Source organism: Chrysochloris asiatica, unplaced genomic scaffold (assembly GCF_000296735.1).
Source record: "Chrysochloris asiatica unplaced genomic scaffold, ChrAsi1.0 scaffold00316, whole genome shotgun sequence".
Taxonomy (NCBI): Eukaryota; Metazoa; Chordata; class Mammalia; order Afrosoricida; family Chrysochloridae; genus Chrysochloris; species Chrysochloris asiatica.
The window spans coordinates 1,925,770-1,930,908 of record NW_006408834.1 but is presented as its reverse complement, the minus strand read 5'-3'; positions in this window follow the sequence as shown (position 1 = coordinate 1,930,908).

Below are 5,139 nucleotides of genomic sequence, written 5' to 3'. Positions count from 1 at the left end.
GAGGAAAAGCGGCTTCTCCAGTGAACGACATCACGCACCCCAGTGCCTCCTGGTTACCTTAGCCACATATCTCTGCCAAAATTCAAATGAACTCTTAGCCCCAATACAAGTCTATTTCTAGTTCTTCCAGACTCAGCATTGCAAAGCATCAGTATTCTCTCTCTTTTTTGTTTTTGTTAAAGTATAAGCTTATATTCTGGGCCATCCATCAGTCATACCCTTTGATTAAGGACTACACCCAGTAAGGCATTTTCCAGTGAAGATGCCCACAGCCATCTCCCATCCCAGGGATAAGGCAATGGAAGCAGAAGCGATTGTATATGGGTCACTTACCAGCTCCTGAGTTCTGAATAGCTGCAGCAGCCCCTCTGCTTTACCTGAGCCCTTGCTCTCTCTGCCTCTCTCCCTCTCTCTCTCCCTCTTTCTCTTGTGTACAGATTGCAGGGAACTTAAAGAACTCGCAGGGACAGTGTTTCAGATGACTTAAGAAAGAGAACAGGAACAATACTTGGTTCTCTTTTTCTCAGATGAGTACCTTCGGGAAGAAGGAAGGAAGGGAGGGGAGAGGGAGGAAGCCAACAACCCTTTGCGTTCCTGAAAAAAAATAAGGAAACAGAAGATAGACATCTCATTCTCTCTTAAACAAAATGTTGGAAGGGGCAAAAAACAAAATCTCTGAAAACAGGAATTCCTCAAATATTATGCTGTCTGTCCTGGGAGTGTTAAAGAGGTGAAAACTACTTAAAGGCCTGTCCTGTGCAAACAAATGGCATTCCAGACGGGCAGGCTCTCCTGAGTTTGCAGTCACTGGTATCTGCTTTGCAGAAGTAACACAATGGGAACAAATCATGTCATGTTGACTCTGAACGAGGGAAAACTTGGGCTGCTGAGCTAATGGAGGCAAACCTGCAGCAGGAGACTGGGTAGCATCGCCCACTGGCCAAGACTTGGGGCTTTTCCTGGGCCCTTTGAAACACCAGAATCAAGCATTGCTTGCTACAATATCTCAACTTAAGATCCTTAGAATTCTTCGAGGACCATGTCAGATTTATGCACTGGTCACTGAGCTTTATGCAATGGACTAAATCCAGCTTCTATCTTTGCCGGTGGATAAGAAAAGGGATTTAAAAAAAAGAAGAAGCAATTTACCACTTACCACTGTCTGCAGTCAGACAAGGCTATCACAGAACTTCTTTTTATATTGTTCTATTCTTTACATTCCTAAATATTCTTGGATTTAGTCACCACTAGAAAATTTGGCAAGTTATTCCTAATTTGTTTTTGGAAAACTGTGCAGAGGCATAGATCTTTGATAAGTCAGCTACTGTTTTTTGAAAAAGGGATAAGGAGGTTGAGCAGAAGGAGCAGAGACTATGATGGGGAATCCGTTTTTACCAAAGCCAGGAGGGCTCTTGGAGCTCTGTTTAGGGGTAGCTGCTCCTAGGAATAAGCTTGGGTTCAGTCCTCTGATTTGTTTGGTGTCTCTTGCGCCCTCCATTCATCTGATTCAGATCATTTTCACCACAAACAGGAACCAGCAGTTATGGGGACTTTGTGGCAGCAAAAGAAAAACTGGCCTTAAGCTACTTCCTTTATTTTCCCAAATTGTGAAGAAAAAAAAAAAAAAAAACCAACGGTGGTGGTGGTGGTAGTGGTGGTGGTGGTGGAGAGTTACACCTGATGCCAAGGAGGTATTAAAGTGAGTTCAGCGACAGAACCATTCTGATTCTGTCTTTGTGTAAGGAGGTCACTGGGTTTCAGGTAGCACAAATGACTAGGCACTCGAGGATCCGCTTTGCCTTGAGATTACAAAGAAGATGAAATGTTTGGGCTGCATGTGGCTGTAATTCTCCAAGTGACCAGGGACTTTTTCATCTCCTAAAGGACTGTGCTGCCTGACATCACATATGCCTAGCCTACCCTTCCCTATTTCCCCTCACTTAGTTTGATCTCATCACAATGGTTTGAACCTACCTAGAAGTATTTCAAAGACCAGCTTGTCCATCTGCATCCAAATGATCCCTTTGAGAACCCTCTGGAGTATTCCTACGTTGCACACACACAGTGTTGCTACAAGTCAGAATCACTGTGACGGCAACTAACAGAAACAATAGCATCATCTATAATTTCTGGACTTCGGTAGTTGTCTCCCTTAGTACTTACCTATCATATACGTATCTGCTGTGTGTGTGTGTGTATACCAGCGAGGACATGAACATACTATTGTTCAGTCTGTGTGTATGATCCAGTGCATAGTTCTTTCCTTTTAGTCACCACACATGGTACTGGATTTGGGGCATGGTTAAACCTAACCCCACATATAGTGGAGAAAACTGATGTCAGAGACAGAGCCTCTGGGGTCTGTCCCAGGGCACAGACATCAGGGACAGAAACCACATTGCCCATCTGTGTCCTGGTTTCAGCTCTACTGCTCTTTGCCCTCTGCTGACCTTCCTTTGTATCCTGCCTTTGTAGAAATGGGAAGGAAAATTACAGTTAAAATCTAAAGAAGCAGGGAAGAGCATGAGAGAACAGACTTGGGAAGGAACACGAAGGCACTGACTCTTTAGAGGGCTCATGACATTGGAGGTAAAGGACTGAAGAGCTGTGAGGTTAAGAAGCACTCTGCTAAAATGTCCAGAGGGAAAGTGGAAGTGGGGGTGGTGAGGTCAGGGTGAGTGGGGAGGACTAGGGAGGGTGGGCTAGGTGTCTGTGGCGTCAGAAGGCGCAGTCCTTGTGGGGATGAAGAGGCCCCTGAAGCATCACAACCATATGCAGCCCAAACGTTTCTTCTTCTTTGCAACTTCAGGGCAAGGCCAGGCCTGAGCCCCAGGAGTCCAGTCAGAATCCAAAGGATTTCCCTTTCAAGTCTGCAGAATGTGGGGCCTGTCACGTTGAGGCCCTGTTGTTTTCTCCAAACCAGCTGACCCGCCCAAAGGCAGCCTTGACAGTGGCGACAGGTCCCAGCTGAGTCTGAGCAGCTTTGATTTAATGGCACAGTGTCCAGGCAGGATCCGGAGACAGCCTCAGAGCAAGCAGGGAATTTGCAACTCCACCTGTGCTGACCTAGCTCATTCACACAGCTAGCTGCAGCTCTGCCTGTGAGAGCCTTAGGAAGGTTGCCTCTCTTTCCCTGTGCTGCCCAGCATAGGAAAAGGGATCCTCTGATACTTGGGAGATCATGCACTGGGGTATCTAGAAGTTGGAATTCCCAAGTCCCTCCCACTAGGTTTCACAGTAGAGATTTCTAATCAGGTCACTCAAGCTGGCCACACTTCCTCCCTGGTCTCTCATGGGTTATTTGGATCCTGATTGACAGTAAAGGAGACTTAAACTGAGGAGAAGTGTGTGTAGAAATGGAACATGGTCTTTCCGCGGCTAAATTATGTGGCATATATGGTGGTGGTGGTTGTGTGCCATGGAGTCGGTTCTGACTCACAGCGACCCTGTACAGAGGGTGTAAATCTTTATGGAAGCAGAAAGCCTCATCTTTCTCCCATGGAACAGCTGGTAGTTTCAAACTGCTCACCTTGAGGTTTGCAGCCCGATCCATCCATAACCACTAGATTACCAGAGCATATTTGTTGTTGTTGTTAAGTGCCATCGAGTCGGGTCAGAGCATATAGATCATTTAAATCAAGACAGAGGTCTGCAAGTCCCTGACACTGGGTGAGGGGACAAGGAGAAAAACCAGAGTATTCTGATGAAACTAAAGCAGTGAAATTCCCTGCCCTGCCCTCTCCCCTGACCCCCAGTACCAATACCACTCAAAATGACCTCCCATCTCTGAGACTTTCTTGCTCATGTTTCTCCAACTTCCTGTTATCTAGAATTCTAGGGCCATCTATTTAACTAAAGACTAATTTGACCCCAGATCATGGAAAAGAGGATGTGGAGGGAGGACATAGCCTATCATAGAAAAGTACACACACACACAAAATGCTCTTTCACAAAATGAGCACACCTGAGTAATCCAACACTCATATCAAGAAACAGAACAGAGGACACTTTGTACCTCTGCAGTTATGACCACCGCACAAAGGTAATGCTACCCTCATAGAGATGCATCCTACCTGGTTTTTGAACTTTTGTAAAGAAAGGTATCACTCTGCACTTTTCTGATTCTGGTTTCTTTGCCCCAATATTATATTTGTAAAACACATCCCAATTTGTTGTGTGCAATTGTGGTTCATGCACTGTAATTGCTGACTGTAATTTCAGTCTGTGGATATATATCTCTGCTCTATTATATATTGAAGACAAATATTTGGGTTGTTTCTAGCTTGGAGCCATTATTCATGGACTGCTAGGAATATTCCTGTCCAAACCACATGCCACAAACCCCAGTGCAAGATGGACTCCCTTTCCAGGAATATAGTCTACTCCAGTGATTCCCAAGCTTGTTTGATTTCTTTTGGTATCCACTTCCCCTAACACCACATGGCATACATGGTATCACTTTAATTCAAGGAAATGGCGATGATCTTGGAAATACTGGTAGAATATCTGAGGAGCTTCACAAAGAGCTGAGAACCAGTATTCTCACTTCCTATGGAATCCTGGAGATGTTGGTTCCCGTTGCTTTGGGTCATACTTCCTTGGCTCTCCATCTCCTTCACAGATGCTATTGAAAGTGTGGAAAGAGGATGCTCTCCTCCTTCCTCCTGACTTCTCACCAGTGGGTGAAACTCCATTTTATTATTGTGTAGAAGGAATGGCCAACTCTCAAATCTGAAGCTACTTGGAAATGTCTTTTGTTTACTTGATTTATTCCTTTTATCTTGACAAGTCCCAATATCCTCTAAGCCTCAACTCTCAAAAATATGAAAACATTCCTCTCATTCTTCCTATTAACTATTTAAAAAAAATATGAAACGATAATGTGAAGGGTTCATTTAAACAAGTTATTAATTGTCTGCTTTTGTCATTCAGTTTTCTCATTTGGTGCATAGAGACACTAACACCCAGCTTGTGTTGGATTGTTGTTGTTACATGCCATCGAGTTGGTTCCAACTCATAGAGACTCTGTGCAGGTGTGGGGAACCTTTTTTTTTCTGCCAAAATTTATAACACTTGCAGGCCATACAAAATGATCAACTTAAAAATTAGCCTGCTGTATTTGGTCAAACATTTAATTAA